Below are 11110 nucleotides of genomic sequence, written 5' to 3'. Positions count from 1 at the left end.
TTGTAAATATGTAGAAATATGTATATATATATATATATATATATATATATATATATATATATATATATATATATATATATATATATATATATGATATTGTTTAAATTGTATATAATATTGTTATTTTTAATATTTTCACAGAGAAAAATGAGGCTGGTCCTTACTGTGATGATTGTAAATTTTTTCTTCACCTGTTTGTCGATGCACCTTAATGTATGATGGATCCAGAAATGTTCAATGTTTGTCCATTTGTATTTTTGGTTGGAATTGCTCAGATATGGTACCAAAGATGAATCTCCATGGAGAAAAATTGGAAGACTTCAAGAAATTGACCTTAAACTTCCAGAACTAGTCTTGAAAATACAACATATTAAGACATTCTATTGAAATGAAAATATCAAAAATTGAAAATTGGACTTTCCAGGTTTGGAAATTTGTTAAGTGTTAAAAACAAAGTAATAAAATAGTTCAAAGATAGAGACTTTTGGAAAAAATTTTGAAAGAATTTCATTCTTATTTATATATTACAAAATTTTTCTTTTTTGGTAGGAGAAAGGTTGTGACATGTCCTCACAATAAAATTTAGTTTTTCTTTTTAAAAAAAGTAGAGAGAAAAAATGTAAAGGAAAAGTTCCGTAAGTCATTGTAAATCGAATGGTGAGTTACAATTGTTTCGCATTTCCGATAATAGATGGCAGTGTTCTTCACTCAAGGTTCGTTGCGCGAACCTGTTTCCCTCCCCTCCTTTTTTACCTTGGTGTGTGTGTAGCGGAAACTGCCGTGTCATTCACGGAAGGATTATTAGTTGGGTTAACATCGCTAGCTGATTCTGGGATTACTCGTACTAGTTAATTTCGCCCGTTGATAGCTGTATCTATGTTCGTCGTTTCTTTAGCATCGAAGTTTGTAGTTTGAAGCTTTCTTACAAAATTGTGCATTGAAAGTTTTGTGTTAAAATGGAATGAAGAAAAAGAGCAAAATGTAGTATGATTCTAGTGTCTTTTTGGAGGAAAAACCAAGCTATTGAATTGGCGTGGAGTACAAAATGTTGCCTTTGTCATACAAAAGGATTCTTGACTGAGTAGTGTCGTTAGGAAAATGGAGTTTTTGACTAGCTTTTGCTAACAACTCCTTTTGTGTTTAAAAGAATGAGTTAGAGAAAAATTAAGCTAAATCCTTTTTGTTCTCTTGAATCAAAATTGACTTAAAAAACTAAAAATAGGAAAAATTAAAGTAGCTATTAATTATAAATTTAAAGTTGGTCAAAAGGGAAGGTAAAAATTAACGTCAAAGATTCCTTCTTGATTTTCATAAATTTCTTAAATTGCATTAAATAGAGAATTTAAGGGGTTTAAAGAAGTATTTGAGTTTTGGGTATGAAATTTTCTTGAATCTATAAAAACTAGTGATACTTATTTTATTGGTTTAAAGGGTATCACTACTAAAATTTAGGGACATTAAACCACGTTTCTGAGTCGTGGCAAATTCTGAAAGGAACTTTAAAATACGACTAAGATATGGTAAATTCGGGACGTTAATCTTTTGTAGATAAAACCTATTACAATTCGAAATTTGTTAACGCAATTAAATGCCATGATTAAGAGATTCTAAAAAACCGACATAAGGGTGGAACGTTAAATTGAAAATTTGTGTTGGTTGTAAAATAATTATTAAATCAATGTTTAATCTTTAACAATCTCATTAACTTGGATTAAAACTTATAACTGAGTGAGTGGCTTAAAAAATTTAAAGGGATTAAGTAAAAAATTAGAGAAAACGTTTTCTTAAAATTTAAATTTGGATAAAATAAAAATCCTAAAATTTGGAGTGAATGAGATTATTGGTCAGTCAAGTAATTCCTTCATGGCTAGAGTCTTCAGATATTGAAGTAAGTGTCTACTGCAAAATTGGTGAGTATCCAAATTTTCTATATTTTGTAGTTTTGGTCGAATTATGTTCACTGCACGTATGAGTGAGAAATTAAACCCTAATTAAATAAAGGTTCAAAAAAAAGAAAAAAAAGAAAAAATATATCTACAACTAAATTTTCTTCCTTTTCGAAGTAATTAAATTTCTGGAGTTATTCCATTTGAACCTTATATACAGAATTTTGTTTGATATTGCGAAACAATTAGTAACGAGCTATTTGATCCTTTTCTTTTAACGGAACTTTTTCTCCTTGAGATTTTTCAATTTAGTAGGAAAAATAGTAAAGTAGTATGCCTACCCTCCTACGTATTTGTTAATAAAGTTTTTGTGAAATTAAAAGTTCTGGAATTTATACAAATTGTTTTGATTTTCAATTTAAAGGCATTTCTATTACCTAACATTATAACCAATGTTGTGCAGTGCACATTATGGTGAGATTGGAGTGTGAGAGTGGCATAATATGTATGATTTATTTTGCAGTAGACACTTACTTCAATATCTGAAGACTCTAGCCATGAAGGAATTACTTGACTGACCAATAATCTCATTCACTCCAAATTTTAGGATTTTTATTTTATCCAAATTTAAATTTTAAGAAAACGTTTTCTCTAATTTTTTACTTAATCCCTTTAAATTTTTTAAGCCACTCACTCAGTTATAAGTTTTAATCCAAGTTAATGAGATTGTTAAAGATTAAACATTGATTTAATAATTATTTTACAACCAACACAAATTTTCAATTTAACGTTCCACCCTTATGTCGGTTTTTTAGAATCTCTTAATCATGGCATTTAATTGCGTTAACAAATTTCGAATTGTAATAGGTTTTATCTACAAAAGATTAACGTCCCGAATTTACCATATCTTAGTCGTATTTTAAAGTTCCTTTCAGAATTTGCCACGACTCAGAAACGTGGTTTAATGTCCCTAAATTTTAGTAGTGATACCCTTTAAACCAATAAAATAAGTATCACTAGTTTTTATAGATTCAAGAAAATTTCATACCCAAAACTCAAATACTTCTTTAAACCCCTTAAATTCTCTATTTAATGCAATTTAAGAAATTTATGAAAATCAAGAAGGAATCTTTGACGTTAATTTTTACCTTCCCTTTTGACCAACTTTAAATTTATAATTAATAGCTACTTTAATTTTTCCTATTTTTAGTTTTTTAAGTCAATTTTGATTCAAGAGAACAAAAAGGATTTAGCTTAATTTTTCTCTAACTCATTCTTTTAAACACAAAAGGAGTTGTTAGCAAAAGCTAGTCAAAAACTCCATTTTCCTAACGACACTACTCAGTCAAGAATCCTTTTGTATGACAAAGGCAACATTTTGTACTCCACGCCAATTCAATAGCTTGGTTTTTCCTCCAAAAAGACACTAGAATCATACTACATTTTGCTCTTTTTCTTCATTCCATTTTAACACAAAACTTTCAATGCACAATTTTGTAAGAAAGCTTCAAACTACAAACTTCGATGCTAAAGAAACGACGAACATAGATACAGCTATCAACGGGCGAAATTAACTAGTACGAGTAATCCCAGAATCAGCTAGCGATGTTAACCCAACTAATAATCCTTCCGTGAATGACACGGCAGTTTCCGCTACACACACACCAAGGTAAAAAAGGAGGGGAGGGAAACAGGTTCGCGCAACGAACCTTGAGTGAAGAACACTGCCATCTATTATCGGAAATGCGAAACAATTGTAACTCACCATTCGATTTACAATGACTTACGGAACTTTTCCTTTACATTTTTTCTCTCTACTTTTTTTAAAAAGAAAAACTAAATTTTATTGTGACGACATGTCACAGAGAGGAACTGAAAGAATATGTCACTTAACACGAAAGAGACAAACCAAGAAAGTACTCTTCCAAATATTGATAAGATAACCTGGAGAACCAGTTTACAGAATTAGAAAACATATGTTTCTTTCGTCGCGTGTATCATTTTGTTTTCGTGAGTTGTCTGCTTATTTATCGGGGCTACAGAAGTATATTGCAAAATCCTCTTTTTTTCTAATACTTTCCTTTATTACCCTTTGTTCCCACATATCATACTTCTCCCTTGTGCATTTTCGGCACATGTAGCTCCAACAGTGTGCAACACTGTACCACTACACTTTACTGTTATGTTTATTGATAATAATGCATTTTAAATTTGTGCACACTTGTATATGGTGCTATTTATAATAAAATATTTTTATGCTGAGTTGGCAACACTGTGGTTTTCGATAGGGCATTTTGCTGTTATTATTTTGAGCAACTTTTGTTTTGATTGCTTTAACAGTTTTCAAGATATTTATTTTAAACGTACATAATTCCATGATGTTATTTTTTGGCTATTCAAATTTTGAAGACCCCTAACTCCTATCCTACTGGTCCATAGCACCTAAAATTTTGCACATGTTCATTTCTCATGATGCTCTATCAGATGTGCTATGTAGTAATCGGATTTTAGCGACAACTTGTGGGACCCTCCCGTGTAAGATAAACGGGTAAAAATTATTTCGTTAATGGTTCAGAAGATACTTAATGCCATAAATAATAGCTACTAGATATTGAATACCATAAAACGATAATATATTAGAAGCCGTCATTTTCTGTGTCGTATCACTGACAACACCTCAGCAATATACAATATACAATATATATATCTAGGGAGAGAGAGAGAGAGAGAGAGTAAAAACTGGAATTAGAAAGGAAGGTTTACATGGATTGAGATGTCAAATAACGGAATTCAAGGAATAATAAACACATATTCCTTCTATCAGTATTTTAAGGAGGGGTGGGGGAGAAATTTTAGTTTTCTTTCCTAAAAGGAAATTTATAGTAACAAAAATACTAAATATAATAATGCATAAAACAATAAATATCACGTATATGTCAATAGCTAGAATTCAAGTAGATTTTTTTTGTCCATCGTCCCGTTTAAAGGGTTTTGCCCTTTCTTCGGGTTTCAAGTATATATATATATATATTAGGGTGGTCCTTAATTTTCGATTTCCGAATTTCTTTGCTCCCAACCCCTAAATTGGTTCCATGTCGGACCCAATTTATCCATGAAAAAAATGGGCTCAATCGAAGAATATTTAACCGACCCCCAAGCGACCTAAAGTTTGAATGCATATCCAATATGTTAATATATAGGAAAAGTCTGGAATAAACCCTTCTTACTTCAAAGCGGCTGAAGGAAAAGGGACCAAATCTTGGATACAGGGATTGGAAGTAATCCACATCTGACCCTGAGAAATAGCATGATGGCGGCCATTTTGAAGTCCGCAATTTTGTATTCGGACCCAAAATTTTAAATGGAAATGATGTTTTGTGACATCGTTTTTGGGTAACCTTTCATTATAAAAACATATCTTCCTATATTTTCAACTTATCTTTGGTCATTTAATTCTTTTTAGCTTTGAAATAATAGTTTATTATCTTTCAATATTGTTTTTTTCTTTATAGGTTACTGAAATATTAATAAACTATTACATACATGTAACAAGGAAATAATTATATATGTTGTTATACAATTACACCCCGTCGAAATACACACCAGACTATATTGAAATTATTTATATGAAATGAAATTACATAAATAATATAATGAATGTTTAAAATGATAATAAAATAAAGCTGAAGGCTGTGGATAACTAGCCAAATTCTACTGCATCATTAAGCCAATTTTTGTAGAATCTGGATACTTTTTTGTGTTCACTGACTATCTGCAATATGTATTGTTTCTCTTTTTCGTCCTTTGTTAAAATGTTCCCGTATTCTTGTATCAGTTTCATACCTCTCTCTGCAACATCATTCACCACCACAATGTTTTTCAATATATTCAGCCCACTTGAAAGTTCACATCTTCTTTCCAAGTAGATGGGCATGTGCATTTCTTTCTTTACTTTATAGTTTAATTCAAATAAGGGAAACTATAATACAATCTTATAAATCTGCATCCCGTACAGAGATATAAACTCACAGAATATTAAGTTTTATTACTTCGGAGCTTTTATTTTCCATAGTTGATAATTATTACATGTTCAGAGATAAGTGGAAAATAAAGGCAGACGTCTGTTTGTCGGCTACCTCAAAATGATATATCATACGAGGCCATTTCTATTTAAAATTTTGTGCCCGAATCCAAGATGATGGACGTAAAGATATGCCTCATCTCGGTCACTACTCAGTATCAGGTATGGATCTACTTCTACAACCTCTATCCAAGATATGATTCCTTTCCCTCAGCCATTTTTAAGTTACAAGAGTTTATTACAAACTTTTGCCATATACTATACATTGTAAATGCATTTAGATGTTTAGGTCGCTTGGGGGTCGGTTAAATATTCTTCGATTGAGCCCATTTTTTTCACAGATTAATTTGGTCCTACATGGAACCAATTTAGGGGTTGGGAGCAAAGAAATTCGGAAATCGAAAATTAAGGACCACCCTAATATATATATATATTGTAATAGTAAAGGGTTAGGGATTAGGGAGTTCTTTATTCATCATTTAATTTAAAGACAATTTCTAACACTGGCCATTAGAGGGTTACGCCCTCTCTTTGGCGCAGATTTTAGTACACTATTGTTTAAAGAATTTCAGGATGGTCTATGAGCTATTTTCAAAAACAAAGATTTAAAAAAAAATCTAAACACAAGATTAGTGCAAAAATTTAAATATGAGTGCAGAAAAGAATACACGTAAAGATAGTGCAACTCAGATTTTTTTTTTAATGTTTAAGAAAGTGTATATAGAGAGTGAGATGCTTTATGAAATAAATATGATGACGGTGAAAGATGAGATGCAGTTCGTGCACGCCACAATCACAAACACATTGTTAAGAAGACAAATGCAGATTAGTTCTTCTGTTTCGGGGCGGCTCGAGACTGATGGCGACATGGGGAAAGCCCAGTGTTGGTGCTGAAATTAAACATTGTGCAGAGTTAGAAACAAATGAAGGAAATGATCAGCTATATGATAAATATGGAAGATATCACGCTCGTCAATGGTAAGGTGCTCAGTATTAAGATACATCGTAATAAGTATATTTAATGGCGTGTGCAAGTATTTATATGGGGCGTCAGTTTGAGCATCTGCTTGTAGGGTATCGAGAAGAAATGGGTGAGAGACTGGTAGTCGAGAGAGTATATATTTCAAGCGGATATCGGCGAGGTGTTGAGTCAGTTGAGGAAAGTCAATGTGCTCGTAAGTCAGAAAGTTGGGATATGGCAGCCTGATATGATGTGCAAGTCGAATGGCATGACGCTCGAGTATTGACAAACGGTCATAGAACTTCGTAGGAGCGTTGCACCAAGCAATGTGGCCAAAAGTTAAGATAGGCCGAAGGAACATTTTATATGTATTTAGGAGCAAGGCGGCGTTTAGGCCCCAATTAGTGCCAGTTAGATGGCGAAGAAGATTGAGCCGGATATTAACCTTTTGAGAGATTTTCTCAAGATGAGCCTTCCAGTTAAGTTTGGAATCGAATACAACCCCGAGATATGTAGCCGTAGTAGAGAATGATCGTTAAGTGTGACTTTAAGGTTTCGCGGATTGCAATGAACCTTGGAGCGGCGTTTCGGGGGTAAAAAGACCAGCGCTTGAGTTTTGTCACTATTGACAATAAGTTACCAAGTTTTGCACCATTGCATAAATCCATTGAGACTGGATTGTAATGCAGTGCTGACCTGATGCATGGTCTTGCCAAGAGCTAGAAAGGTCGTGTCATCGGCATATTGAAATAAGAATACGTTTTCCGTAGGTTTTGGTATATCAGAGGCATATAGTATATATAAGAGTGGACTGAGGGCAGAGCCCTGTGGAACGCCACAATACGGAAAAATAGGGTGTGAGATAACAGTACCTATATAGACATATCCGATTCGATTTACTAAAAAGGAATATATGATATGTAAGTAGCAGATCGGGAGGTTTAGCTTCTGTAACTTTTGAATAAGTCCATAGTGCCATACTTTATCGAAAGCCTTTTCAAGGTCCATTAAGACGAGGCAAGATGGAAAGTCCTTGTTATATTGATTTGTTATTATTGTAGAGAGCCGAAGTAACTGATCGTTCGTAGAAAATTCTGGTCGAAAACCTGCTTGATGTATGGGCAATAAGTTATGCTCCTGGATAGGTAAATGCAGCCACTGGACAAGAATTTTCTCGAACAGTTTACTGAAAACTGTTGTCAGTTGTATTGGGCGGTAAGAAGTAACAGAAGTGCTGGTTTATTAGGCTTAAGAAACATACAAATTTTGGATACTTTCCAATCCGCAGGGTAAAAGCCAGTGCGGAGAATAAAGTTGTAGACTGTAACGAGTACAGTAAGTAAAGAGAATGGAGCTTCTTTTATTAGCCGGTAGGAAATATGATCGATGCCTGGTGCAGTATTACGTTTCTTATGAAGTGCGCATTGAAGTTCACGTGTAGTGATTGGTGCTGAAAGAGGATGGTCGATATCTATTACGTGTGATGGTGATGGTTGTAAAGCTGGAATAGTGGACAAGTCTCTGCGGTTATGTGAATTATATGATATTGCAGGCGTGAAAACTGTTTGTAATTGTGTTGCAAAAGCGTTTGCCTTATCATGATCTGTAAAGAGAGGGACACTATTGTCCAACAGAGGATATGATATTTTAGTGCTTTTGCCTGTGAGTCTATGGAAGGTTTTCCAATATCTGCTTGGTGAGGCTTCGTCGTTTAGTTTATTACACGCGCTGATCCAAGTGCGACGTTTGTATGCTGTGACATAATTTGTAACAGCTCGGTGCCATTGTCTGTGTTGATGGAGACATTCTTCATTGCCAGTTCGTTTATATTCTCGAAAATGCTGTCGTGATTTCTGTATTAAAGAAAGATAGGTTGGAGGCAATTTTGGCTTAGACGGATAAATTTTCTCCACACTTAGTGTTGAGCACCAGTATGTAAAGCGTCCGTGATGTGGTTGACAACATTGTACATGTCAGTTTCTGAATTTGGTGGTTGAAGATTGGAGACACGGATATTTACGGTCTGTCGAAATTGAGTCCAGTCAGCCTTATCGTAACGCTGGATAATATGTGGCTCTAACTTTTGTAGATGGCCGAATCTTTTTAATTGTTAGTTTGATAGAACAGTGATCGCTTCCAATCGTGTCAAGAACTGTCACCTCAGAGTCATTTATAAGCGAGAGAGATGTAATTACTACATCTGGGGTTGTTTGACTAGCTGGTCGAGTGGGACCAGGAAGATTATGAATGTGGAGTTGTAGTGTAGTTGAAATAAAGTCTGTAAAGCGTTGTTTCTCCCTTGCACTTCTGCTATGGATGTTTATGTCAGCCATGATGATTATGTTTTTAAAGTTTTGAGCGATATATTCGAAAAAGGTAAAAGGTATTGGATGACCAGGGCGTATATATATGGTTGCTATATTAACTGTAAGAGAAGGGTAGTATATAGAGAATAAGAGATGTTCAGGAAGATTTGTAAATCCAGTAGGGTTGTATTGTCGATAAGGACGTTTGGGAGAAAAAACAATCAACACCCCTCCTTGAGCGCGTGCGTGTACATCGTGGTAATGGCAGCGTTGAAGTTGGTAACCAGAAAGTCGTGCAGAAGAGGCTGGTTTTAAGGCTGTTTCGTTGAGAGCTATGACATCGATTTTTTCTTCTAACAAAAGAGGCTCTAGAAGTACTTTATGTTACTGAAATGATCTGATGTTAACGAAAAGTAAAGTAAGAGCCATAATATATACTGCCACAGCCATATTGGTCTTCTGTCTGGACTTCTGTCTCTAGAGGTGGGATGTGGAAATGAACGAAAGGTTTTGAATATGTAGCAGTAAAGTTAAGGTTGAAGAGAGATTTGGCTGTTGATATGGCGACACGAAGAATGTGCTCGCGTTGGAAAGGGAAAGCATTTTGTAATACAATGGTGATGTAACGAAGAAGATCTTCGACAGTGAGAGGTTGAGCAAGAGATTGTGACGGTGGTGTGGTTTTGTCAAAACTTTGTACTGGCACTGTAAGTTCTGGACGTTCCGGTTGTGCCTGGGGTTTTCCCTTACAGCGGTAGCTATATGTTGGGTGGTTTTCGTTGCAGGTAGAGCAGTGTGGCTGCTGTTGTTGATTTTTGCATGCTTTTGTGTCGTGAGATTCACCACAATAGCCACATTTAGACGTGCTACCTCCAAAGTTCGTCCCCCAATTACCAATTCACCATTTCTCGCTTAAAGGAATCATCCCGAGAACCGAACTTGTGTCACAGATTAAAAGCGGCTTATTTAACATCTGTGTGCACCCCGGAGGAATAGCATAGTTGAATAAAACAGAAAAATTAAATAAACGAGCCCCCATAGAATCTCTTTCTCTAAGCAATGTACCGAGTCCGGTTTAGATGTACCAGATTTAAGCAAAACTTCAATACACCAAAACAACAATCAAATAGGTAGATCCAAAAAACCTTAATGAGAAGTTAAAATAAGAAAGGATTACGCCCAAGGATTAACTTATAATAAATCTTTATTCATACTAATAAAAAAACTCGCATCGTTCATTTCGAAGAAAAGAATCCAGCCCTTTATAGGAGAGAACCATTTATCGCGCATATCTCCCAAAATTGGCCGAAGAATACTAAACGAATTAGTTTAACGAAAAAATTAGATAAATCTAATTTCGCCTCCTACGTGAGGTGTCAAACGGGACTTATACCCCTAGCCTCTCCTCCCTCTAAAGGAGTGGCGTGGCCCCCAAAGCCAGCTAAAAAAAACGGTTCAGCGACTTAATTCGCATCCTCCTTCACACAACCCTCTTGCTGTGTGGTACAGTTTAAGACCAACAATCTCCGTAGCCCCCCAGACTCTCTTCCTCTTAAGAGAGTTGTGGTCTGAAATTATGTCAAAACTAAAGTTTTTGCATTACGGCGATACAGCCCTCTTGCTGTACCATGTCAATCTCTAGCCGCCTCTTCGACCGAGAATCTGAGAATTCCAGAAAAGAGATCCCGTCCCCTCTTTGGACAGAACCCTAACCATCTACCTCTTTAGACGGTCGAGCTGGAATCCCTCCCCCACCTATGATTCTCCTGCTCTTATATAGAAGATACAACCAACGGTCACCAGCCAGACGCTTGGTTTAAATATTTTAAAATTAACGAACAAAAAATATAAACGGGCAAGCTTAGCGTTCGTTTCT

Source organism: Thermobia domestica, chromosome 8 (genome assembly GCF_964235325.1).
Source record: "Thermobia domestica chromosome 8, izTheDome1.hap1.1, whole genome shotgun sequence".
Lineage (NCBI taxonomy): Eukaryota > Metazoa > Arthropoda > Insecta > Zygentoma > Lepismatidae > Thermobia > Thermobia domestica.
This window is presented reverse-complemented; position numbering follows the sequence as displayed.